We start from the raw sequence: 19,304 nt of genomic DNA on the forward strand, positions 1-19,304 counted from the left end.
GCCAAATCCTGCATCTAACAGAAATTTCCCCCACACCAAACTCTAGCTTTGACAGTCAGCCAGCCCACTCCTCCCTCTAGCTGCCCTACACAATAGGCTCTTCCAGGGTCCCCCTCCAGCTAGAACCCCCAGAATTCTGTATCTTTTCTTTTCCCTGTCCAACAAATTAAAAAAAAAAAAAAAAAGGAAGAAGGCCACAAAATGGGCAAAGGGAAACAAACCAGCTACATCCATTTCCAACTTTCTATCAAAGACCTGTCCTTTCTGGCTTATGATTTTTTCAATTCCCTTGGACAAGACAATCACAGGCCCTAGAATATTCATTGCACGTGCTGGGGCTTGGGGTGGGAAGGCAAAAAGGCTAGAAGAATTATTGATAAGTACAAAAAGTACTTTAAGCCTTTTCCCCCTGAGGACAACTGCTGACTTACTCAATCCCATTATTCCAAGTACTTGTCTGCAAGGGAAAGGAGTGGATGCCAACCTTTACTCAGCACCCACTGCAATTAGCATGTACATTTCATTGAATATAAGACAGACAGTATTATCCTGATTTTACACATGTGGAAACCAGGCTCAGAGAGGACAGGCGCTAGGTTCACTATTTACACGCAGGCCTGCCAGACTCCCAAGGCGCTTGAACTTACCACTTCACCACACTGCTTTCAGAGTCCACAAGTGCTTATGTTAAAATGTGCTGCGGTAGGGAGGCTGTTATAGTTTACTTATTCCTCTTCACATACAGTATCTCATTTAGCACAACCCCATAGGATAGCTGAGAATTCCTTTTCCACTGTTAAGAAAATGGTAGGCAGATTGAAAGATCACAACTTATGCACAACAGCTGTACCAGAGTCGTGCCGTCTCTTGGCTTTGTTTTCCCTCCTGTAAAATGATGCTCACTCCTACCTCACAATGCCTGCTCAATGGCAGGGGCTCAAATGGTGACGATTACAATTTTGATTAATACTTCTCAATTAAAGTAAAATGTATACACACACAAACAGTAGATATTTTAAAGACTCAACCTAATTAATCAAGCCGTTACTTGTTGGAGAAGATACCATTTTCAGCACTACCTCATCTGGTCTGGAAACGAAAGTAGTTTAAAAATTTTTTTTGAAAAAATTGTTTAATAATAAAATACCACTACCCCAAACTCAGAGATAACCACCAACTGGAGCTTCCAAAAAGCTGACAAAAAAAGGATTACTGAAAATGATGTGGTCAAACCCAATATGGATTTTGAAAGCTACTAATGGACAAGAACAGGAACATTCAGTTATGATTAAAAAAAAAAAATTCCTCTTCTTCCAGCACCATGGCTTGATCATTAATGTGTGGTGTGATCCAGGTCAAGTCATTTCATCGCTGTGATGGCCCTCAGCATCCAAAATGTCAAGGCTAGCTTATGACCAGGAAGTTCTAGTGAGAAGTTGCCCAGGGGGTCTAGGGGACAGGAGCAGGGTGGAGGGGGCACACATGATTGCCTGGAGCAATTTTTAATGTGCTGCATCTAAGGTACTGCTTGCCTTTTACTACACTCATTTGAAAAGAAATGAGAAGTCTGGACATGCCAGAGACGAAAGCAACCAGCTCACCACTTCTCAAGCCAGAATGGAAAAGATGGCAGACGCATAGCTGTACAAGGACCCCAGCATCAGACAGAAGGAACCTGTAATATTATGCAATGAGAGACCCTGAGGATGTTCTTCAGACAAACCCCAGCAAGACCAATCCAACTCCAAGCTTGAGTGTCCACTCCAAGCTTGAAGGTCAAAAAACAAGAAAAAATTCGGGTCCACAGGTGAAATACATATTTTCTAAGCACAATAAGCAACTTTACAGTAAAGACAGCTGGACAACCAAATACACTAATTGCAAGCATAAAATTGCATTCATGTTGTAAATCTAGTACCAACTACTATTAGTTTTTTGTTGTTTTGCTTTTTGCAGTATTTCTTGCTTCTCATGTTTTCTTTTAAATCTATCCTAATTTCTTTATAAGAACAGGCTGAGGCTTATTTTGTGTGGCTGATCCAGCCTTACAGGAAAAAAGATTTCACTGTGTCCCTCAGAAACCTACTCCTGTCTCCAACACACTGTCGAGCTCTCTCTTTATACTCCATGTGACAGATAAGAAAACAGAAGTCCAGAGAGGGCAAGTGACTCATCCAAGGTCGAACTTCTTGCTAACACATCTAGGACGAGAACAAGGGCTCAAGAACCCCACTATGGGTCTCTTGCTTTATCACTGCTGCAAATGACCAGGCATACTGGTGTCTTGAATACAAAGTTTATTTGTAAGCTGGCGGGGAGGGAGACGGGGGGGGGGGGGGGGGGGGGGGGGGGGGGGGGAGACCAACATGAGTCATCTGCATTGTCAAGGGGCACTACACAGATAGTTCTAATAAAACATCCAGCACCTCCAGAACCACTTGTTTCTGAAAGCACCAACCTACGCAGACACTAGCAGGCCATGTCTTCCACCCATGCCACTCTCGAAGCTGTGAGCAGATGCGCTGTTGGGCTCTGGGGACCTAGAGGTGTCACTTAAAGAGTCAGGGAGCCTGGAGCTTGGCAGTACTGACTGGATGAGTGGATGGGTGGGTGTATGAGGACATAAGAATGTTTTCTGACAGCTCCCGGAGACAGTTATGATATCATGCAGCCTAATCCCACTCATCTTGGAACACCCCAAACATCTCATCCGCTCAGCTGTCCCTCCTCAACTTCCTCATGGCAAAAGCACTGCAGTCAGAGGTGAATCTGGCCGCTGGAGAGGGGCGGTAGTCGGCCCCGGCGGCAGAGGAAGCAACGCTCAGCTCCCTCCTCCACCCACCCCATACAGGAACTCCCCACCGGGTCTTCAGATGACATAGGCGTCCCCGGCTCAGAGCCTAACCCGGGTCTCAGGGTCGGCCCCGACAGGGCGGGGGAGGAGGAAGGCTCTATCCCACCCCCGCCTCACCTCTACTCCCCGACTCCCAGGCTCCGACCCTTCTCACCAGCAAGGCCCCCCGCCTTACTCTTGTCCACTCCCAGAGACCCTGAGCGCACCCCTTTCTCGGCATCCTCAGAGGACCTGCGTCTCCCGCCTTCCATACGGGGCCCTCCCGGCCGCCCCGCCCCGAGCCCTTGGCACCGCGTCCCCCGGCCCCAGAGTCCGCCCCGCATCCGCACTTCCCGCCCGGCCCCGCGGGCTCGCGGTCCGCCCCAACTTTTCCCAGCGCCGGCCCCGCAGCAACCAGGATGCAGCGTCTCGAGCCGCGACGGGCAGGCGAGCTCGCGTCCCTGGGGCCCCCAACCCCGCCCGCGCGAGTTGCGCTCGGGACTCGCTGGGCGCCCGGGCCTGGGTCAGCAGCACTGCGCGGAGGCGGAGCCGGCGTGGCGGGAACCGCGCTGTCCCGGCGCCGCACCCCCGCCCGGCGCCCGGTGCCCCGCGCCCGCCCGCCGGCTCGCCCGCCCCGCCACCGCCGCGCCGCTCCCAACCCACCTGCCCGCGGGCGCCGCCGCCGCCGCCGCCACCACTGCCGGGAATACGTGGCAGTGGCCGCCGCCGCTTGCGCTCCACTCCTCGCCTCTCCTCTCGGCGCCCGCGCGGGCGGCTCTGGCGTGCCGGACCGCAGCGCCAGGCGCCCTCTGCCGCCGGGAAGCCGAATCCTCCTGCCCTAACCCTAATTCGCTGGCTGCCCCCGCCCGGGCGTTGGCCCCCGCCCCCTCTTCCCCGTCGCCGGCTCCGACTGTAGCTTCCGAGCGATCTGGGTTCCCGCCCCGCCTGCAGCTGCTGCTGCCTCCAGGAAGTTCGCCCTGACCACCTATGCAGCCTCAGCGCGCTTCCTCTGGCTCCCGCGCAGCGGGTGCTTAAGTCACCCCCTTGTTGATATATTTCCTGCTTCTTTGAATGCCTCGCCCGTGAGATAGCAGAATCGAGAAGGGGATAGTTGGGGGCAAACGCCATGTCTGTTGTGTTCACCGTTCTCTCCTCCAGGGCAGGGTTAGCGCCCTGTCTGGAATACTGAAGTGTGCAATAAATACTTGTGAAGAGAGCAAACGAGTAAATGAATGAGTTGAGATTTTTACCGCTGTCTACCCAAGTAGGCTTTGAAACCTCAAGCGAAGAGAGATCCTGACCTGGATTTGTTTTTTGTAAATTACACGTGCATACACGTGCGCAGCTCAGCATAAATAAATGAGATTCACAATTCCCCACCTCGGACCAGCGCCAAATCCGCACGAGGCCCACAGCTAAATGTTATTCAGGGCTTTTGGTCAAACACATTTAGGTTTTAGATCTACCACTTAAAAGCTGGGCAATCGCGAGAAAGCTCATCTCCCTGGGCCACAGTTAACACGTCTATAAATTCAGAATAAAACCTACTTTAGAGTTGTGAGAATTAATTGAGATGGTGCAGTGTAAAGCTCTTTACACAGCTCCGATATGTGTGGTGGTGTGTAAATGGTAGTTATTGTTGTATTACTACTGATGGAGTAGGTGATTTTGAAAACTATCTTCAAAATGTAAAATATTGACTACCTTTTCACCTGAGGACAAACCTTAAAACCTTTATATGTGTGGTATTGTCACCTGCTCAGCAAGGCCAACCCTGGGAGCAAGGCCACTCCTGTAACCTCTTCCCCTCCACCGGTAAAAATTAACAAGTCTTGGGGTTTTTTTGTTCTGTTTGGAAGAATTGTGGAACCCATTCTTCTGCAGGTTTTCCACTTGGATTTCTGTGGCCAATCTCTTAATTAACAAGTTTTTATTTTAGGGATGTCAAAGACAGGGAGCCCTTTGGAAGCACCTGCAGTCTACGGGCTCTTCCCGTTTTCTTCCTGACCCTCTCTCAAACAACTTGAGGCTTTTTTTATCTTTCTTTTTTTTTTTTTTTTTTCATTTTTACAGGAAGTGTCCTTCCTGCTGCATACAAAAGGCAGCAATGCAGCGGAGTGGGATCAGAGGGGACTGGGCTGCATACACCTTGGTCTTTCTGCACCTCAGTCCCCTCAGCGGTAAACTGTGGAGAGTAAGACCTTGTCACATTGGGAGATAATTCATGATCCGATCTGTGAAGGAAATACCTGAAACACAAAGATATTTAATAAAATGCAACTATTGATCAGTTTATTTAGCAAGTATTTAAGGAGCATCTTTTTAGTGTTCTATGTGCTGAAAGAGTGAGGGGAACATGCGTGTGTGAGGTAAGTTTCCTGCCTTCAATGGGAGTTTGAGCTGTAGCTCCACACTGGGGCAGAGGGATTGGAAGCATATGGGATGTGGCTAAATATGAAATTAGCAAGCCTCAAGGTTTAAATTGGGGCAGTGGTACTGCCATGTGAATTGCTTTCATTATCATTGTAAATGCCATTTTCCTTTAAATATTATGTATATAACTTCCTAAGGCCACTGCTAAAAATTAATGAATAATTTTATGAGGCAAGTAGAGCCACTGATGTAGGACTCGGTCCCTTAATAAGGTGACTCCACATGCTCCCTTATAGTAGTAATAACATAGAGATTGTGTCTTTGAGAAAGTGCCATCCTTGGCTGGGCGCAGTGGCTCACCCCTGTAATCCCTGCACTTTGGGAGGCCTAGGCAGATGGATCACCTGAGGTCAGGAGTTCGGGACCAACCTGGCCAACACGATGAACCCCGTCTGTACTAAAAATACAAAAAATTAGCTGGGCGTGGTGGCAGGCGCCTGTAATCCCAATTACTCCGGAGGCCTGAGGCAGGAGAATCACCTGAAACTGGGAGGCGGAGGTTGCAGTGAGCTGAGATCGTGCCACTGCACTCCAGCCTGGGCAACAAGAGGGAAACTGTCTCAAAAAAAAAAAGAGAGAAAAGAAAAAGAAAGTGCCATCCTTTTTAGGTTAGAGTTGCATATCTTGCAATGCAAGTCTCAGAGGAAAAGTTTACACATTGTTACACTAACGGCTTTCAATGTGCACTTGTGCCTTGCTCCTTGCTTTCTTGAAATGCTACCCTGAGACTGCCATGAAGAAACCTGGTTCAACCTCCTTGAAGAGGAAAGACCCCGGTAAAAGGAAGCCTTGCCGTCCCAGCTTTGCAGCCCACCAACTCTCAGCCACATGAGTGAGCTCCAGGGAAAGCCACCCAAAAATAATCCAGCCAACCCAGGAATTGTGAGAAATAAAATGGTGGTTGTTTCAAATCACTAAGTGTTGAGGTGGTTTGTTATACAGTAATAGATAACTGACAGACAGATCACTCATAGGCACTCCGACAGTTACAAATTCTCGATGAAATCCACCCAAGAATCAGTCCTCCCGCTAGTGTTTTCTGTTATGAAGCATTCAGTCGAAGTCACTAAATCTAAGCTTAGCGGACGTCACATTTCATGCAAATACCCTCTTTCCAAGTTCTTCATTGAATTGGTTCCTGAGCCTAGTACTGTTTAAAATCCTTTTGCAGTCAACATAACAATGGGCTGGCAAAATCAGCTTGTAAGCTACCAAAAGCTTTCAACATTAGAACTTCCTGGAACATCAACAGCACGTATCATAGAGGTTGGGTGTGTTTCTCTCTCCCACTTTATTGTAAGCTCCTTAATGACAATTACATTTATTGGCATGGTTTTATCATAGATCACTTAACAGAGAAGGAGTTAGAGATCATCTAACCCACCACCTCATTTTTCAGATGAGGAAACTGGGGCTAAGAGAAATCAGAGTCTTACAAATATCCAAGGTCCTGGAGCTGGCTCAGAGCAGAACTGGGATGACCAGTTCACAGTTCTTTCCGCTGTTAGTTGAACTCTTCTGTCTTTCCTTTGTGACATTGGTTGCTATTTAAAATATTCTTTCCGTGCTCAAAATAGGTCCATAACTTTCCTATGTGCTGGTGATAAAATCTAAACTACTATATATGGCCCCATGAGGTCTGGTGCAGCTTGCCCCTCCAGAGATATTGGTACTGTTCTGCCCCTCACTCAGCACATTTTGCCCAACTGGCTTTCTTTCTGTTCCCCAAACCAGCAAGCTGTTCTCCACTTCACAGAAAGAAAGCCCTTTCCACATGCTGTTCCTTCTTGATGTGCTGTTTCCCAAACCCTTTGCTTTGCTAAATCCCGCTTTCCAGAACCCATTAGAGTTCTGTGGGACATTATTTGGGAAATAATTTGGGAAATAATGTAAGCAAAAAAAATTGGTGGACATAGAGGTAGCTCTCAGTCTCTTCGGCCAAGTTTTGGAAAGCTCAAAGACCAAACAGCTCAGGAATCTTATGGAGATTTGATTCCTAACAGACGCCTTGTTGAGGCTCAACCAGCGGAACAAGCCACTCCAGTTTTCCTGTTTTTGCATCATACCACTCAAGATTCCAAGCCCTAGAAGAAAGTCAGCCTTAGCTAGCTTGGCCACATGCCTACCCTCAGCCAGAGAAGAACAGGACACCTTGAATGAAAGCCCGCAAACATAATCATCAGGGCGTTGTTACCAAAGAAGGGAAAGTTGATCCAGGATAACAGAACCAGTGAATGTCCACTACATAATGTCTCGGGCCTTGCCTTAAATGTCATCTTCTCAGAGAAGCTTTTCTTAACCACTCCATCTGCTGCACGCTTTCATGACACTCCTAATTTTTTTCACTGTTCTCATCACATTTTTATAGTTACATATTCTCATGTGTTTGTGTCTCTTGAATTCTCCCTCCATGAGAAAAGGGACTGCGCTTGTTTGCCCACTACTATACCTTCAATACCTAGCATGAGCCTGGTGCATACAGGTACTCAATAAATATTAAGTCAATCAATAAATGAGCAAACAAATGAATGAATAATATAAGTCTTGTGAGTCTTCTGACTTAATCCATGTGATATGAACTTTGTAGGAACAATGAGAAAAGACAAAGAGAATATAAGGAGTGTAGGCTGTGGAAGATTCTCTCTGCTGGGTCCCTCTGTGATGCTGTGGAGAGGACAAAGACTCATGTGTAGGATAAATGAAGAAACACAACCTTGTGCATCAGAGATAAGCCATGTGCTGTGCTATGCTGTACTGTCCTTGAGGGATACATTATATAAGTAATGAAGTAGGAGGGGGAAGCCTAGAAAGGTGGTCTGCATGTCTCAGAATGTTTGCAGAAGTAGGAGCCCTCAAAACTGCTGCCTGACTGCAGCTGCCAGGAGCTGAGGTCAGCAATGTATGTTCATAAACCTACTCCCTTGGCCCCTGTTCATGCCTGGCTGTGCATTCTCTGGAGGAGAGGTCCCAGCATCATCTGCCGATGGCTGCAAATCCACAGACAGGTTTTTCACAACTCAGAGGAAAAATGAGAGTAATCAGAGCAATGTAAAGCTAAATGTATGCAATTCTTATATCAATGATTATTACATTTGTAATCATTTGGATTTGGGGGGTTTTTTTTGATCATTTTTTGGCAAAATAAAAAGTTGACAACCTCAGTTTTCATTCCCACTCCCAAAATGTTTTTGTGATGGTTTTGTTCTATGAAATCTGAAAACCTCAGAAATTCCCACTTTATAATCTCAGAGACCTGGACAATCCCTGCAATGGCTTTAGACCCAACAGAAAATCAACTATTGCTGTTTTGTTGTTTCTTATGTTTTAATCATGTAGCCTGTTTCCTTTTCTGCCTCATACCTACTTGGCAGTCTTTTTTTGTTTGTTTGTTTTGAGATGAAGTCTTGCTCTGTTGACCAGGCTGCAGTGCAGTGGCGCGATCTTGGCTTGCTGCAAGCTCCGCCTCCTGGGTTCACGCTATTCTGCTGCCTCAGCCTCCCAAGTAGCTGGGACTACAGGCGCCAACCACCATGCCCAGCTAATTTTTTTTTGTATTTTTAGTAGAGATGGGGTTTCACCGTGTTAGCCAGGATGGTCTCAGTCTTCTGACTCGTGATCTGCCCACCTCAGCCTCCCAAAGTGTTGGGATTACAGGCGTGAGCCACCACGCCTGGCCTACTTAGCAGTCATTTAACTCCAGTGGTTAAAACATGGGGGTTAAGGGGCTTCACTGCCAGAATCACATCTGTGGCTGCAGGTCAGCAGGGAGCTGGGCCTTGGTTCTGTCCTGTCCACAAGGAAGATCTGGACTTGAGGTCTGGTTGTTACCAGTGGAGGGTCCAGGTTCTTGGCATTTTGAACAAAGAACGGGACAAAACACACAAACAAAGCAAGGAAAGAATGAAGCAACGAAAGCAGAGACTTACTCAAAATGAAAGCACACTCTAGAGGGTGGGAACAGCCCCAAGCAGGCGGCTCAAGGGCCCTGGTTACAGAATTTTCTGGGGCTTATTAAATACCCTCTAGAGGTTTCCCACTGGTTACTTGGTGTATACCCTATATAAATAAAGAGGCTGAAGGGAAGTTGCAAAGTTATTTACTTGGTGTACACTCTATGCATATGAAGAGGCTATTTCCTGTCATAGCTGAAGTAGAGTTACAGAGTTACTTGGTCGTAGAAAGTTGGGTTTTTTCCATTTGATTCACTTCTAGGAAGTCCTTAGTTTTCCTGACCTGAGACTCTATTCCCCTGCCTTATGGTCAGTGGCCATGAGTGTGTGTGTGTGTACACTCACATTCATGTGTGTGTACTTATGGCAGGGAGAGTCCCTGGGTGTCCCCAACACTGTTCCACCATAGGGGAGCTACTTAACCCTAAGAGGAGATATTGTTCTTAATCCCTGTTTTACAAAGAAGGAAAATAAGACTTAGAACATTTAAGCAATTCACCCCAAGCCTGGTTAAATACAAAGTTCAAATACTTAATTAACCTTAACCCCTTTGGTCATAGTTCAGGTGCTTGATGGGTGTTACCTGAAGTTAAATCTGATACGAATTCCCAGAAGCCAACATTATGGAAAGACTTTTCTAAAACTAGGAAAGAGGTAAAAAAAAAATTTTTTTGAGTCAGGGTCTCACTCTGTTGCCCAGGCTGGAGTGCAGTGGCACAATCATAGCTTACTGCAGCTTCAACCTCCTGGGCTCAAACGATGCTCCTGCCTCAGCCTCCCAAGTAGCTCGGACCACAGGCATGCACCACCATGCTTAACTAACTTGTTTGTGTATTTACTTTTTTATGTTGAGACAAAGTCTCACTATGTTGCCCAGGCTGGTCTTGAACTCCTGGGCTCAAGTGATCCTCCCACCTCAGCCTCCCAAAATGCTGGGATTACAGACACAAACCATCGAGTTTGGCCAAGAGGTAAAACTTACCCTCCCTAACTTAAGAGGGAAAACTACCAGCTTCTTGGATTTAAGAAGCAGTAGAGCTTTAAGTCCTGTACATTTACATAAGTATCAAGTGTTATGATAAAAAATGTCTTTTTCTCACTGGTAGTAATTTTTTTAAAGACTTCAAACAAAATTATACCTACTCTCGGAAATTAAGTAAGCATGCCCATTTTCATAAAGCTGTGAAATCCCATATAAGGAAAAGTTTTCAGATCTCTGCTTTTGCTTGTACAAAAGCACCAGAGTGCTATTGAAAAGTTCAACCCAAATCTTCATGCTTACTGCCCCATTTTCTGAAATTTAAGTCTCTAGCTAAAGGATGGGAAGGAATCCCTACTCTACCCCTGTTGCCGGCAACCAAAGCATGCACTCAAGCCAAGAACACCACTGAACCCTTTACATTTCTCCAAACTTTCTCCCTGCTGGCAAATGTCAAGTTTCTATTTCAAGAGAAATAAGAGCGTCATTAACATGCTTGTCTTCATGCTCTTCTAACTCCTTTCAGAATTTTGGGGGGTTTTGCTTGAGAAAGTAAGACCACACTAAAATCACAACTCCCCAGGGTAGCATTAAAAGTGGAACTCGGCCAGGCATGGTGCCTCGTGCTTGTAATCCCAATAATTTGGGAGGCTGAGGTGGGAGGACCGCTTGAGCTCAGGCGTTCTAGATCACCCTGGGCAACATGGAGAAACCGCCTCTCTACAAAAAATACAAAAAAAAAAAAAAAAATTAGCCAGGCGTGGTGGCACATCCCTGCAGTCCCAGCTACTCGGGGGGGGCGGAGGCAACAGGATGACCTGAGCCCAGGAATTTGAGGCTACAGTGAGCCGTTATCGCACCATTGTACTCCAGCCTGGGTGACAAAGCGAGACCCTGAATTTTTTTAATTTTTAATTTTATTTTTTCAGGGAAAGTAGGTGGCAGAGAAGAAAAAACAAAAGTGGAACTGTTGGTGCGTTTAGAAGGGAGCAGGGGAGCTCCACTTTTATTCCATAGGTTGTAAATAGCCCACTATCATTTTTAAATTCCAAAGTGAAAAATAACGCTTAATTGCCTTAACTTTCAGACCCATAACCACAAGATCTTCATCAGCGACTCATATACCAGCTGTCCCTTTTGGTCTGGCACATTTTTTAACATCAAAGGTGTTTCCGGCCGGGCACGGTGGCTCAAGCCTGTAATCCCAGCACTTTGGGAGGCCGAGACGGGCGGATCACGAGGTCAGGAGATCGAGAGACGATCCCGGCTAACACGGTGAACACGAGGTCAGGAGATCGAGAGACGATCCCGGCTAACACGGTGAAACCCCGTCTCTACTAAAAAATACAAAAAAATAGCCGGGCGAGGTGGCGGGCGCCTGTAGTCCCAGCTACTCGGGAGGCTGAGGCAGGAGAATGGCGTAAACCCGGGAGGCGGAGCTTGCAGTGAGCTGAGATCCGGCCACTGCACTCCAGCCTGGGTGACAGAGAAAGACTCCGTATAAAAAAAAAAAAAAAAAAAAAAAAAAAAAAAAAAAAAGGTGTTTCCTATCAACTATGTCTTTTTCCCCAAGGGAGCTTCATCTTTATTGGAAAGCAATGAGAACATTTCTAATCTATACTTAACTCTTCAATGACTTCACATGTATTTACAGAACACCTGGGACATGCAGGCAATTTACTGAGTTGTGTGAATATAAAGGAAAAAAAGACATATACTCCTTTCCTTCCCTAGAGAAACTCACAGACCAGTGGAGAGAAAAAATAAATACAATTACAAATTTTACGAATTATGTTGAGTGCTATAGAAAAAGAACAAGGTTCTATGAGAAAGTTTTATAAACAGAACAAGTTATATATTGAGAAGTCAGGGAAGAGCTTTCTGGAAGTGATCTGAAAGTTTGACCAAAGAGATGAACAGGTATTGACCCAGTGAGGAACCTCCTGGGGACGTGGTCCTCCTCACCCAAGGCTTCTCTATGTCTTGGACAATGACCAGGACAAGAAGTGCAACTTCTCAGTGCATCATTGCTTTCAGAGAGGAGTCTTGGGGTCCTGTCTCCCCAGAGGTACAGAGGCAAGACAGGGAGTCCCCAGCTTCTTCCACAGGGGCTTACTTCTCTATCCAACCCACACTCTGCTCTCTGAATTCCTGACTTCCCTCAGCCACAGCACTTAGGTGAGCACTCCAGGTAAGTATTTTACTAGTTCCTGTGGATGTGCAGTCTCTACACCTAAACTGTCAGCGCCTGGAGAGCAGATGGCTCTATCTAACTCTCCTTTTATAATGCTCATGGTGTCTACAAGAGAACTTGATTCATAGCCACTGTTCAACAAACACCTGTTTAATGGGATTGAATTTTATCTCAGCATTTAGTAGTGTGCCAAACATCTGATGTGAAATAAGAGCCAAATTAGCCAAAGTAAGCATGCTTTAGAAGTGCAGAGATAGAAAGAAAATGGCATGAAGAGCATTGGTGTAGAAGTACTTCCTGAGACTTGAAGGAATCCATCTGGTATCACTTTCATTGACTTTGTTAAGGACACAGTTCCTAGGTTCTGAGACTCCTCAACTCTAAGATGCCAGTCACTGAACAACAGTTTACTTTTCGAGGGGTGAAAAACGGCTGCTTTCAATGTTTACATATATTGAGAGTCATAGAGCCATATTCTGACTTTGGAAACACTAAGATGTTTCCCAAAAGTGTGTTTTATGATTTAAAAAAAAAAAAAAAAAAGTCAATACTCATCACTACCTTTTTTTTTTTTTGAGACACAATTTCACTCTGTCACTCAGGCTGAAGTGCAGTGGCACAATCTCGGCTCACTGCAACCTCCTCCTCCAGGGTTCAAGCCTTCCAAGTAATTGGGATTACAGGCATGTGCCACTACACCCAGCTAATTTTTGTATTTTTAGTAGAGATGGGGTTTCACCCTGTTGGCCAGGCGGGTTTCAAACTCCCAGCCTCAGGCAATCCACCCACCTCGGCCTCCCAAAGTGCTGGGATTGCATGCATAGGCCACTGTGCTCAGCCACACTATTATTATTATCATTATTTTGAGACGGAGTCTCGATCTGTTCCCCAGGCTGTAGTACAATGGTGCGATCTCGGCTCACGGCAACCTCTGTCTCCTGGGTTCAAGCGATTCTCCTGCCTCAGCCTCCTGAGTAACTGGGGTTACAGGCACCCGCTACCACGCATGGCTAATTTTTGTATTTTTAGTAGAGACAGGGTTTCACTATGTTGATCAGGCTGGTCCCAAAGTTCTGACCTCAGGTGATCTGCCTGCCTTGGCCTCCCAAAGTGCTGGGATTATAGGCGTGGGCCACAGCGCCTGGCCCACATTATTACTTTTAACAGGACTTTGTTTTCTCTTTTGCCTTCCTCATGTCTACATCAATTTAATTTAATTTTTTTTGTAATAGCGCCTCAAATTCCTTTTAGGAAATTATTCTTCCTTATTAGGATTATTTCATCAAAGTGTGCAGCTTTCCCCTACTGAAGGGATTGAGGGACACCCTACCCAAGCTAGACTATTCATATGTATCAACAGTGACCAGAACATCAAAGGCCTGGCCACAGATGGAGCTTACTCATTCCAGACATGGGATGTAGACAAGATTGTCCAGAGCTTCTGCTACAAAGAGCCTCTAAAACCACATGGTTCCAAAGTCCATTTCTGTTATTTACAGGGAAAGAATTCTAAATGGGACAGTGCATTTGGCTGATAGTACATCTAAAAGTGAAGTTCTTAATCTGAGGTCCAGAGACTTGGACATGGTTCATGGGTGGCTGTCAGGGGTCAACAGACAAGATATAATTTTTATATCTGCTGATGAGTATATTTTCCCAGTGAGAAGGTCTACAGGAAGCTTTTTTCAGATTCTCAAAGGGGTCTATGGATGAAAATGGATTAGAAACCATTGATCCCAGAGCAGGAGTTCTTAATAAGTCTGTGTATAAACTCAGATGGGGAAAAATTATATCTTTGTTTGTACTAACTTCCATTCTTGTTTTCTTATTTATGAATGTTGGTAACAAACCACAGTATTATTAGCAATTCCCATGATTTTGCTACCAGTAGAAATCAGATATTTCCATATCATATTATAGTGTTGCAGATATCAAAATATAATTTACACCTTTCACTGCTTTAAAATTACAGTGTTAATAGACCCAAGCTAGACCTTGTTATTCAGTGTGTTAATAAAGAAGCATATATATTACTTGATTAGCAGATACTTTAATATTTTAAAGCTGCATCTCAACATAATTGGTTTCCCTGGTAATCTGTATGCTTCAGTTTATTCAAAACGTTATTCTGAGAAGTCCAAGAGCTTCATCAGATTGCCAAGGAACCTATAATACTAAAAAGTCACTAGCCCTCTTAGGAAAATCTTGGTAGGACCAAGCCTCCTAGCCTTACCTTTATTTGCTCTATAAAGCCAGGTTCTATTTGGTAGTTCCTCTCCTTTCAATACCCTGACATCTTGGTTCCCAGCACTGCAACCTCTGAATACTTCCAAAGTAGCAGGCATTGCCTAAGTCCAGAAAAACATAAACTTACACAAACGATAGGACAAAACAAGAGCAAAAAGAGAGAGAAAGAGAGAGAGATCCAGAACAGGTAGATCCAGAGAGGCAGAAAGCAGATTGGTGGTTGCAAGGACCTGCAGGGAGGCGGAAACAGGGAGTGACGACTTAATGGGGGGATTGACCCCATAATGGGTATAGGATTTCCTTTTGGGGTGATGAAAATGTGTTGTGAATGGATAGAGGTGATGATGGAACAGCACTCTGAAGGTACTAGATGGTGATGAATTATATACAGCAAAAAAGCTAATTTTATGTTCTCTGAATTAGCATTCATTAGCTCAATAAAACAAAAACAAATAAGAAATAAGTAAATAAAAGGCAACTCCATAACAAATTCACCTGGGAATTATACAAAGTCCTACTTAGGGGAATAAAGAAAAAAATAATCCCAAAGTTTAACAGTATTTTATTTCCCTTTTTCCCCCTCAACCCACCCTCACATCAAGTTGCTTGTGTACACTGCAATTTGAGATCACTTATGAAATTGCTAATGTGTACCTTAGCCTACATATTAAATTCCGGTTTGCACTTATGCATATTAAAACACACCACTAAATACTCATCTGACAAGCTATATTTTAAACCTCAACCTAGGCTTTATTGTGCCTGGATGCACTTTTAATATACCCACTAAATTTCAGCCAGACTGAAGACTGGCTGGCAATGATGATTTATAAGGAAGGGTAGAGTCTCTCACTTTCTAGCCCAGAGTCCGCTCCCACTTGAGGGTCTGGGGATTGGCAGCCCCCTAGTGCCCGATGGCTCTGTGGAACTTTCAGGAAAAGATTTCGAGCATGATCTCACGGCCTCAACCTGGATCTGAAAGATGACTGAAGGGCTTCCCATTCTGGTAATAGGCCCCACCCAGGACTCAGCATATCCCATTAGAGCTTGCCAGCCTCCATCACAGCAGGCTTGGATTGGCTGTCCACAAGCCCCCCTCATATCCTCCTCCATCGTTCCCTCTCTGCCAAGGTTTTGAAGTTCCTTTTCCTGCTCACGAACCCTGCTGGCACCACACAGCCTACAGGATAGTGTCCAAGCGCCTCAGTCTGGAAAGGGAGAACTGACCTTTCTTTGAAGCCCCACACAATAGAAAGCTTTCATATCAAGTGCCCCATTTAACTTCATGACAACCACAACTAGGCTTATTCTGGCCATTTAGGGATGAAGACACTAAGGCAAAAGATCATATAAAGTCACACAACTGGTCAAGCTTTCACCACCTTTCCATTCCTCCTTCCTTTCCAACCTTTTCTCTACCACTCACTCCTTTATGTCAGCCTGGCAGGCCCCCCTACTCACTATCCCCTGACTGTCACACCTTGTCCACAGGGCCCCTCCACCTAGGGGCCTTCCCCTCCACATTCCAAATCCCATTCATTCCTCAAGGTTTGGCTCAAGTCTCCCCTTCTCCAAGAAGTTTTATCAGACCCCAGTTCTCTCCCCGTCCTCTGAATTTCCACTTATTACGCCACTACTCCTTGAACATATCCAGGTATTGCCTGGTCTGGAGTATGTGTCTGGCCTCCTCTATTAAAAAGTAAACTCCCTGAGGACAGAAATTGTGTGTTATTCATTTTGTATTTGCTACAAGTATCCTGTAGGATTGAGAAATCAAAACTGCTTGATTCTCTCCATTAGTAAGAGATTGATTTTTTTCAGGCCAAAGCCTTGATCCTTTTTCCCAGTTTCTGTACTTCTCCCATCTCCTGTCACGTTCCCTGGACAAGTCTCACGGGACTCCCAGTCATCCTCTCCAGGCCGCCCTGCACAGGAGAGCCCCACCTTGCACAGGTCTCCTTCCCTGCTGCATCATCTCCCCTAGGTGCACCCTGCTTCCTTTGTAGCTAGAAGATGAAGAAGGCTCTTTTTTTCCTTTTACATGTCTAATGACATTGTTCTTTTCAGACAGGGACTTTGGGAAAAGTCATGGCAATGAAGTATGGAGCTTATTCAGAGGAATGAGCAGGTTGTGTCCTGTCTCCAGGTGTGTGACAGCTGCTGAGGGGGTAGCATGTGAACTGTTTTGGCAGGAAAAGGGGGTTCAGTGGTATTGAGCGCTCACAGGAAAGAACAGAGGCTTTGGGATGCAGGACACAGATGAAAAGCACTGTTACCTGCATCATGTAATTTGACAGATACTGTGAGACTCCAGAGGTTCCCAACCATGTCCCTTTGAGCTTATAATGGTTTCTTCTTTCCTTCTGAGTTCAAAATTTCTCACATTTTAGTTTTTCTCTGTTTTAGATGATGTGGTTAGCTAATATTTTGCAACAACATTTATGTTCTCTTCTCTTTTTTTTCTGCCCTGCCTTCTTCTCCCACAACTTCCAAAAGTGCCTTATTTTTTCAGGGATGTGGCGAGGAAGAAAACAGGGGTTAATCAGTAATATCTCTAGGCCTTTGTTTTCCAAAGTCCTCTATCTTTTGAAGACCTAAGAGGGTTAATGAAGGAGGTTAAAGAATGAGGCAATTCACAGAGTAACTTGAACGTTTGAATCAAGGCATTGGGAAGAAGAGAGGATCCTCCCAAGACCACACAGCCAACCCCAGGCTAAGGCAGGAAAAAAGGAGGCTGTATGACTCCAGAGAGGAATGGTAGGCTCAAATGTTCAAATGCCTTCAAAGAATCAGAAAGGTATTACAAACAAACAAATGAGTAAAGCTGGTAGGGAGACAAGTGGGACTGGTAAGAACTATGTCTACCTGGGGTTTTATGTCCTAAGTGTATTAATTTTGTTTAAAAAATTTACACTATGCTGGTGAAAAAAAAACACATCTAGGGCTTCATTCCACTCACTGGCAATCTCTGAATCTAGCTAGTCGTGACAGCCTTGTAAAAGATTTTTGTGCCTGAAGCATGAAATAAAATCTGCAGAGCCAGCCATAGTGCTGTGCACCTGTAGACTCAGCTACTCAGGAGACTAGGCAGGAGGATTGCTTGAGCCCAGGAAATCTGGGCTGTAGCATTCTATGCCAATAGGATGTCTGCACTAAATACAACATCAATATGGCGACCTCCCAGGAGCAGGGAACCAGCAAGATGCTTGAGGAGGGGTGACCCAGCCTGGGTCAGAAACAGAGCAGGACAAAACTTCCAGGCTGATCAGCAGCGGGATCACATCTGTGAATAGCCACCGCCAGTCTGGACAACATAGAAAATCCCTATCTCTAAAAAATAAAAAATAAAAAAAATAAAAAAATTATGCAGAGAGGCACTAGTTCTAATAGAGCCCTGCAGACAGCAGAAAACTGTGAACTGATGACCTGGTAACAAGGGAGACATCTCCCCACATCAGATGCCTGGGGAATGTGAATGACCCTGAAACTGTGATCTAAATTCTAGGGTTGGAGGAGGCAGAGAAAGTCCAAGAATGACTTAGGTTAAGTAGCCCTTCCCCAGCTACTAGCCCAATGAGATAGGATAAATTAGGTTACTTTATAAAAATATTTTAAAGGTACAATATTTGTGCATAGAGTTGAAATTCCTATAACTATAAACATTGAAGGATGTGTTCGGGTTAATTCAATTCTCCATACATCTACTGTGTACTGCCTATATATCTCTGCTGTGTGCATATATGTCTCTTACATAGATGTTGAATTGAGTTGTGCTGTAATGGATCTATCTCATTTGAGTCTTGGAATAAAATAAAGCCACATCCTTGTGTTCAGAAGATTTGGTCACATATACAGTAATGGGCACTTCCAGTGTTGGCAGTCCTGAGAAACAGTGGAACTTGGAAGAAGTGAGGGATTAGAAGACAGGACTTAGACCAGGTAAAAGGAAGAATGTCTTCCTTTCTCTGATATGGCTCTCATGAGCTCAAGCTCCTACTAGTTTAGCAAGGTTTGAATGTCTTACCTGGTGGGGGGGATGAAAGCTGACTCTTGCCATTTGAAGCTGGATAGGGAGACAGATTACTGGGGGAAACTGCCACCAATATTTCAACGTAGGTTCTTTCTATTTTCCATAAGTGTCAGCTGGTCTGAGAAATAAGGAGAAAGAGCACAAAGAGAGGAATTTTACAGCTGGGCCTCCAGGGGTGACATCACATATCGGTAGGACCGTGATGCTCACCTGAGCCACAAAACCAGCAGGTTTTTATTAAGGATTTCAAAAGAAAAGGAAGTGTAAGAACAGGGAGTAGGTCACAAAGATCACATGCTTCAAAGGGTAAAAAGGAGAACAAAGATCACATGCTTCTGAGCAAACAGGACCAGGGCAAAATCAGAAACTCCCAATAAGGGTCTACGTTCAGCGGTGCACGTATTGTCTTGATAAACATCTTAACAGAAAACAGGGCTCGAGAGCAGAGAACCAGTCTGATCAAAAATTTACCAGGCTGGAGTTTCCCAATCCTAGTAAACCTGAGGGTACTGCAAGAGACCAGGGCATATCTCAGTCCTTATCTCAACCGCATAGGACAGACATTCCCAGAGTGGCCGTTTATAGACCTCCCCCTAGGAATGCAATTCTTTTCCCAGGGTATTAATATCAATATTCCT

At 45.1% G+C, this 19,304-nt stretch overlaps 1 protein-coding gene and 1 long non-coding RNA gene across 3 annotated transcripts in view; one reads left to right on the top strand and one right to left on the bottom strand.

Moving 5' to 3' along the window:
- LOC126936307 (uncharacterized) overlaps window positions 1-3,729 on the bottom strand; it is a 300,630-nt gene extending 296,901 nt beyond the window's left edge. Inside the window, exon 1 of one of the 2 annotated variants that reach the window (XR_007719423.1) lies at window positions 3,497-3,694. This is a non-coding gene — a long non-coding RNA (uncharacterized LOC126936307). Of the gene's footprint in view, window positions 1-3,496 lie in introns of both variants that reach the window. The other variant, XR_007719422.1, reaches the window with a different exon arrangement.
- CEP295 (centrosomal protein 295) overlaps window positions 1-19,304 on the top strand; it is a 1,096,927-nt gene that overhangs the window by 903,964 nt on the left and 173,659 nt on the right. The window lies entirely within an intron of this gene.

The sequence above is a fragment of the Macaca thibetana genome, chromosome 14, assembly GCF_024542745.1.
Source record: "Macaca thibetana thibetana isolate TM-01 chromosome 14, ASM2454274v1, whole genome shotgun sequence".
Taxonomy (NCBI): Eukaryota; Metazoa; Chordata; class Mammalia; order Primates; family Cercopithecidae; genus Macaca; species Macaca thibetana.